At 45.5% G+C, this 8,340-nt stretch overlaps 1 protein-coding gene across 9 annotated transcripts in view; it reads left to right on the top strand.

Annotated features, from left to right (window-relative positions):
- Positions 1–1,130: 1,130 nt before the first annotated feature.
- Positions 1,131–8,340, top strand: part of Prosap (SH3 and multiple ankyrin repeat domains prosap) — a 58,218-nt gene continuing 51,008 nt past the window's right edge. For 2 of the 9 annotated variants that reach the window (XM_086993337.1, XM_086993326.1), the window contains exon 1: positions 1,153–3,396. The gene's annotated coding sequence lies outside the window, so the exon portion shown is untranslated. Of the gene's footprint in view, positions 3,397–8,340 lie in introns of all 9 variants that reach the window. The other 7 variants (XM_086993341.1, XM_086993304.1, XM_086993319.1 and 4 more) reach the window with 7 other exon arrangements.

The following is an 8,340-nucleotide window of genomic DNA, read 5'->3' as shown; positions in this document are numbered from 1 at the left end:
ATTATGACCTGACTATCGCATATATATTCATTAATTAATATATATTTCAATGGCCGCTACATTTAACGACCACTATGTCCCACGGTTTCGAAATTGTTCTTGTTTGGTTTGGTTTATTTTGACCAAGATGACTGGTCACGCACATGTACCACACGCAAGTCAACAGACCACCACATAACCTGACATATTATTTCATGTCAGGTTATTTACATCGTTCTAGGTACATATGATTTGACGTTCGTGTGTTCGCAGCTGTCCTATTAGCAGAAGTAGGTCATCGACCGATGTCGTCAGATCACTCTGTACTGCTATTAGTGGCAATATTAGCCAAGCCACGCGACCCGTCCCTAGGCTGCTGATTGCAGTAGCAGGATTAGCTGAACAGGACAAGCAGCACGCGTTTTACTACTGTTGTCTACCTATATTTTCCGTCGGCCATATTTACTACAGCTACGGCCACACAACTCTGTCACCTCTTGTGTTATTTTCTTTTTCTCGATGCCGTCCTAGCTACAAGTAAATAATCATCCCTGCAGTTTCGTATCCCAGTAACCCATCTTTTCCTTCTGCTGACCGCTGACTTCGTTTCTGCCGCTGACCTCTCCTCTTCTCCTTCAGCGTATCGTGCTTGTTGTAGTCCTTCTCTGGCCTTTTCCATGGCCCAACCCGCATGCGCACTCTGTGTACAAGCTCTATTGCCTCTTGCTCATTTTTACTACTAAAAATACATGCTGGCGTTTTTTCTCGTTTCCTCTGCCGCTTTTTCTCTCTCTCTCTACGCACTGCGTCATCTCTGAACACCTGGAGTATGGCGATGTGCTTCTCTGCCCAGTTCAACCTAGTCTAACCCAGGTTACCGCTAGACGGGCCGTGGCGAGCCTGTCCCAGGCCGCCAGCACGCGTCCTCCCTTTCTTCTTCAATGCTGCCGCCTTCCTTCGTTTCTCTCAGTCACCCACCTCACCCACCCCCGGCCAGAGAGCCCGCCAGCAGCAACGAGTCGGCTGTCGGCATAGTAGTAGCAGCCTCAGTAGAAACAGCAGTGAACACCAAAAGCAGCCTCACCAGCGGGGGGGGGGGGGGGATAGTGAGAATAGACTGAGCGCGCGTGCGGCGAGTTTCAAGCCCGCCAGAGGCGCCACCGACGGCTGCAACCGCTCCCTCCATTATCACCGTCACCCACCCAGCAGCATCGCCACCGCCGCTGCTCGCGCCACCGCGTTGTGCGCTCAGCGCTCGGTCGGCTGCTATTGCCGCTCCGACCTCCGCTGCCGCCGCTGGTGGTTGGTGTCCACCGTCGTCGTCGTCGCCGCTTCTAGGTGAGTTGCGTGCTGACACCGTAGTTCTATCGGTGATGTCTGCCGTGCGCGCTGCTGCTGGCAGCCCGCCGTTGCCGTTGTTCTCGACTACCTCTCCGAATGACAACATGTCGCCGTTCGCGTAGAGATCGAAGAGCGAGCGGTAGCCAGCGACCAACCTGCCTGCCTACCTACCTGGCCTGTTAGCTGGCTACACTACGACGGTCGGCAGCAACGTTGAGTCGATGGTCGGCGCTGCTGCGACCGTTGCGAAGACAGAGGGCGCGCTTATGGGTAGGCCGGACAGGGTATGCGTGTGTCGACCGACTGGTCGTGGTCAACGCGCAAGCCCGAGTTAAGAACTGGCAAGACAGAGCAGGACATTGCAACAAGAACACAACGAAGCAGCGGATTAGAAGGCCACAAGGCGTCGGGCGTAAGGAAACAAGAAACGAACACAGACGTCGTCATCACCTCTCCTGTAAAAGCGATGAAGATGACCAGACTATACTTGCATGATAGTGAGGCTGGGCGAGTGAGTAGCGTAATGCTACTGCCAAAACTGCTTTTACTAGCACAACAATCAGAAGAAAAGATCAGTGAGATTTAGTAAAAGAGTGTTGAGTCTGTCTGCATGTATGCGTGTGTGTGTGTGTGCATGGGAGAGTGTTGTTAAATGGAGAATCTGTACTGGTGAGAGTGAATCCGAAAGCCGAGAGTCAGCTCCCTGGCTCGATTGGGCTAATTGAGTGCCGACGATCTGTGACGGCCCCGTGCGTAATCGTAGGCCGAGGTCGTTGCACGGTGGTGATCCCGGGTTTGTGCGTTCCGTGCATGTGCTGGCCGTGCCATGCACGTCTGTGGCTAATCTCCGCCGCGTTCTGTATCTGATCATTACGCTGTATCGCAGTACCACTACGGCCGGAGTCGGATTTCGAACCCGTCTGTAGTGCTGTCGCTGACGGCGTAACCGCTCGAATAGCAGCAGCCACGCGACGGCATAGCAACATAGTATTTACGTTTGTCACTCCGTCCTTTGCTTATAGTTGTCGTCGTTCTTGCTAGACAGACAAAGCAAAACTACAGTAATATCAGCAGCAGCAGCATCAGCAGCAGCAGCAGCAGCCTGCGAACACATGACCCAAAATGTGATGAACGAAACGACACCAATATCGAGGACGATGAGGTCGCTAGCAGGGTAACCACAGAGAGTAAGAACAGGACAGCTTCACGTACGTTGTGCGATAGCTATAAAGAGCTTTAAGGAAATCGACACGGTGGACGCACGTAGAAAAGAGCAGCGCGCTAGGTGACCCCGCAACACCAGAGGCAATAGCGGCCGTACAGAAGAGCTAGGCGGCTTGCTAGAATATAGACGGAACGAAACGACCAAAGTGCTGGCGAAGGCGTTCGTTGCGGTTGTAGTGGCTGGCGTGCTGCGTGTGTCCTTCAGGGATTGTGCAAGTTCATCATTGAAAGCACTGACGAGGTGCGAAGGTCTGGGAAAGCATAACGCTGCCACCATCTCGCTTGTCGCGCTGTTCTAAAATAATGAGCGCACCTAACGGAACACACCAAAAAATGGAAATAGGGAAAGAAAAACTAAAGAAAGATCTAAGGAACAACGTAACCTCGAAAAGCCTCGAGATAGTAGTGCTCCTATGTCGTGGAGTACAGAGTGTTAAGCGGATGACGCGTATAATGCTTATGCTGAGTTTGGTGCTGCAGATGTAATAACTGCTCAGGTGCAGTTTGAGCAGTGCAGCGGTAGGGGCCGCCGTCGAAAAATCGTGCGATGAAATCGATACAAATCATGCACGCCCCGCTCGTGTCCTAAGCAATGATTTAATCTATAGTGAACACGACAAGGAGAGCACGGTGAATGTGTGTATGATCTTCACAAAACCCGTCACGTGGAGTATAAAGGGCGCGGCACGTTTCAAGAACGAGATGTTGGGAAACACGCTAACCGCCAAGCGACACGGGGGTCCCCCGCTGCATCATGTTGTCGAAGAACAGCAACAACAACAGCTGCAACGACAAAAGGCGCTACGCGAGGACGGTGTCATCCTCGACGCCGACGGCCAAAGGAAGTAAAAGGTACCTAAACTTAATTCAGCTCTACAACAAGCAAGATGGAACCTGAATGAATCAATTCAATTGAGACATCTAGCTTTTCCTTTTCCGTTGTAACGACTCTGACTTTCTATTGATCGGCTGCATATCGGCGTCGATCTAGCTGCGCACACACAAAAGGAAACACCATCTTTCCGCTGAAGTATGATTGTATTCTTGACGTTCTGCTTTAGGTAGGTTTCTTGTCCGTCCTAGTAAATATTCTCCTCTGCCGTTTTCCTTTGCCTACGTTAAGCTGACACAGTGTCGGCTGTGCGCTAGATCCAGTATCCACCCCGCAAGAAAACACAACGAGATACCGGTTTAAACCTTTCTAACTATTATCTTTATGCAGCTCTTCCAAACAACCTATTTATGACGAATTCATGTATTTGCACCCACTGTACGCGTCTGTTTCTCCACGTTGCTATATCGTACGTTAAAAATAGCGCTTATGTTCCCTGAGATAAGTACATACGTGTTTTAATGATTCCCCAAATCCATCCAAGTCCAGCTCTTAAAATATTGCGGGCATTGACACCAAGCCAGTGAGGCGTGGATATGATGTCCTGGTGATCGCGATGCCGTGTCAGTTAAGGGCCGATTAGGTCCTATCTCCCAAGGCATGCCTCCCTAAGACGACCTACTGTGTCACTAGGACAAACTTATAGACTGCTGCTTCTGACCCTTCTCAAAAGTTGTTCATCGGTCTTCGTAACCGTCAGCGCTAGTGATGGTTACACATCACATTTCGTGGAAAGGAATCACTTCGCTCGCGAAAATTTTTCCTTGGGCGCCACAGAAAAGTACCCCAAAACCAATAGCTATCTTTACTCCCGACATAGCCTCATCGAATCGATACAACCGAGTAAGACATTCGCTACGACGGTACTTCTTGGCCAGGCCTCTCCATTCGCAGCGAGCTGTTATACTCCCAGTCTAGCCTAGATACGCCCTAAGCTGTTTTGCTCGTTATTAGAAAGCCAGTAGATTTCCACTGCTGTTACCTATTCCATTCACAAATGCTTGAATGCGTGTTTATATTTTACCTGCTACGGCTGCTGCTGTTGCGTTTTACCGGTAATGCTTAGCACAGGCTTCAAGCTTGACCCTACCGCTTGACAGCTGGGCCGAAAATGCGTTTCTGACAGTTTCTCGTCTGTCTATTTGTCTGTTTGTACGCTCACATGACTGACTTCTTTTCTACTGAGTCTCGTCGCCACATACTATATTAGCTGAAGGATGCTCTCGATCAGCCCGTAGTAGCAGAGAAGGAGGCATCCATGCCTAATAGTGGGTTGGCGACAATGGCCCATAGTTAGCAGCTGTCGAAAAGCAGCTGGAATGGCAAGACACAACTGAATGACAGTGATAAAATAGCATCTGCGATATAGTAACTAAATGTTATAAATAGCAAAATACTGCAATTGCTATCATTGTTATTGTGAGTGTCACTCGAAATTGTTTGCGACGCAATAGTGCTTCGTAGAGTTAGCAACTGAAGCCATTAATAACCGTTCACCAAAAACGTTGTGCATAACGAGGGCGTAATTCGAAAATACGTCTCGTTGAAGCGTGCGCTCTAGTGAGCTAAACGACTAAACCGGCAAGAAATAAACGGAAACCAATACAAATGTTATCAATTTGAAAATAAAAGAGTTGCCACTATACAGACAATCTTATTAAATTAAGAGCTATAAAGTACTAACCAATTTGCCCTAATTCTCTTTATTAGTGCTGACGATATTTTTCTAATTTCCTATCTAATCATTGCGTCTTATACGAGTTTCAAACCACGACGCATTTTGTGTCAGGTCACTGTTCCTGTCTTCTTCAAAGCAGATCTCTATGATAAACCTTTCAATGTAGAAATCCACTTGTTAGTTACTTGGCCTGTCACCTTCAATGAAGAACAAAAAAGCATATTCTCTATAGCTATAGATATATAGAGAGAACGGGGTGAAAGTGTCTGGACAGTTCGAGGATCTTTATCTGTTACAGTAAAACATAGTATAAATAGGAGTTTAGAAAATTTAAATGAGCATTGTTGAATTATTTTTGTGATTTCCCTTAAATTGTGAAAAAAAAAAAAAGCTTTTCTCTCGCTTTGTGTAAAATTTATCAAACGTCTGTTTTTCTAAAATTCAAATTAAACTTAATATTTGATTTAGCGACACCTCGTCGATGTGTAGCGGGCTTAGACAGGCAGTGAACGAGATTATTATCCGTTGTTACTGAGTTAGGGAAAAGCCTATCGTTTATTCATTATTCTATATAGTATCGTTAGTTGCTCATTCTACAAATTGATACCAGTTCCAATTAATAACATTATCTCAAGTTCCTATGAGATAGGAGTGCACCAGAGGGCATTTTCAATATCTACGTGTAGCTGTCAAATAAAAAAAGTTTAAAAATATATTCTAAATAGCTAATGAGTACAAAAACATGCCCGTTCGACTCATGTCGGTTAAACTGACTTGGTTGGGTAGACATTTTTCGATCGGCGTCTAGAGAGACATTTGTAATTAATGCGAGAGTACGTTGTCTTGCGTTGAGTGCGGCGGAAGAGATTGGACGGCGTTACATCGTCAAGCCACCGTGTTCACGTTCCATGGTGTGGCCAGTTGGTTGACAAGTGAATCTACCTTCAACGAATCGAAAAAATACTTATTAATAGTAGTTTATTTATTTACTATGAAATCAGACTAAATTCATTCTGTCTTCCATACGTTGGTACAGTACAATTATACTGTTATGGACAGTCTTTCTTATGCAATTCAGGGTTCTCAGCGTAAATTGTGAGTGATCATGAGTCGAAAAAGGACAAACGGGTGCTGCCCAGCCGGCCCTGTTATTCGTCTCTACACTTAGCCTCGGCCTGATTTTGTTTTTACTGTAGTTTCGTCGTCGGACAACTCCATCTTACCGTGTGGGAACATATGAAAGCTTAGAGTGCAAAAAAACTCACGTCCACCTTGACTATAACTAAGATTTCTTAAACGATAAATAAACGAATCTCTATTAGATCAGCAGAGCGAAGCTCTACTGGCGACCAATTTTGGACTGAGTATAGGTAGTTCTGCAGTAGCGGCATGTATTAACGCCACAAAAGCCCCCATATTTGTTGTATTTAAAAAACGCTTACACCACATATTTTCCGAAACATGCTGTCCGTCTAGCGAGAGCATCTCAAAATATATAGGTCTGACGATATTTTTAACGGACAGCTTAATGGACTGAAGCTCGTTTAATAATGTTGTATACATATACTCTGTCAAGCACATCGAGGAGATTTCGGATATTTACAAAAGCTATCCATAATGAACGAAGTAATTCAAATCCACCAACGCGAATAATTTGATAGAGGGATAATTAAACCTCATTTACAGGTCTCCTTTGCACAAATCTTCCTAAGGCAGCCACTTATAGTTGTCGGCCGAAAACAAACATACATTTTAAGTACTGATTGGAATTTGTAAAAAAATAAACACGCTACAACGTTCCTTTATTTATTGTAACGAACAATGTCCTTCTGACAGAGTTTGCAGCCACGGTATCAACTTTATTCTACTTTTCGATGTTCGTGATCTTTTGCAGCTGGCTCCGAATTTAGCCCGTCTGTTGATATCAGCCGTAACCGATAGCATTCAATGCATTCCCTTTAATAATAAACTCTCGCTTATATTTGCTTTAGATAAACGCGCTGCGGTTTGACGCGCTCTGGTGTAGGGAATAACTTTTTTTCGTTTTTTCCAACGAGGCGTCTATCCAGTGCCGACTTATCTTTAGTGAGGAGGGAGGGGGAGGAGCGTCACTGATTTGAACTTTGTCAGGCCCGGCCGTCCAACGATCCGAGTAAATCAGGCGCCAAAACAAAGCGCTATTGAGGGTTGTATGCAAAGCGACTAAATTCTGAGATTCGACACGGGCCGCATACGTTAAAGCCGAAAAAGAATATCAGCGTAATTTTTATACGAGAAAGATTGCGATAATATATAATCAAAGACTGTGGGTGATAAATCTGTTTAGTATACGTGTTTTTGCTACTTATTAGTATTATTCAAAGGTAGCACAATGGGCAACCGCGATTTTACTCCGAAGTTGAATCCTTTACCTGCTAAACCATATAAAAATCAATAGCTGCGAATTTCTATCACGTTATCGAAACTGGACGCTACAATGAGCAGCAAGCAATCACACGCCGTAAATAACGTATATATACGTACTCTGTATGCGTTATCTGTGTATTTTTGCACAATTTACGACCAGACTACGTTATTTGCGATGCGTACCGATATTTAAAATTATAAAAGGGTTAGTCTGGTTTGATGAGAGTCATAATTGTGCTTATAATAATTGTGCTTACATTATTAGGCAAAAACGTTCGAAGCCTATTGCAGCTTGTCGACACGGTACGTCTGTGTTAAGTACAGATATGGCGATTTCCTTGTCGTGCTCCCTGTTCGACTGAGATCGCCAGAAGCAAATAGTTGAGCTGATTCAATAGTAGAAAAGGAATTACAATGGTCTCCGTCGATTCGGTGAAATATTTGCCCTGGAGGCGGTAGCCTTGTTCAACGAGCTCCATACGGCCCCGTATCTAATTGTCCTCGGGCGTTGCTGTTGTAAGCCAGCGACTGAGTATTTACCCAAACGACTACGTACTCCGGCCCCTGTCACCTTATATTTACACCTGGATTTGGCATAATGCCTTTATTGCTTCATGCGTTCATCTGTGTAGGTACGTTCATACTTATTGAATTGGCTCCATATTGACTGGTACGAAACACACCGTTATTGCCACGACGGTAACCTACCTTAGAATTATTCAACTACAGAGAGCCATTAGAATATGCAAATCTAAACCTATACTTCGCCGTTTTATGTAACTGCAATACGGAACAATCACAAAGCCGGCTGGCACTGTAT

Source organism: Varroa destructor, unplaced genomic scaffold (genome assembly GCF_002443255.2).
Source record: "Varroa destructor unplaced genomic scaffold, Vdes_3.0 BEIS01000001.1, whole genome shotgun sequence".
In the NCBI taxonomy this organism is placed as follows: Eukaryota; Metazoa; Arthropoda; class Arachnida; order Mesostigmata; family Varroidae; genus Varroa; species Varroa destructor.
This window is presented reverse-complemented; position numbering and strand designations above follow the sequence as displayed.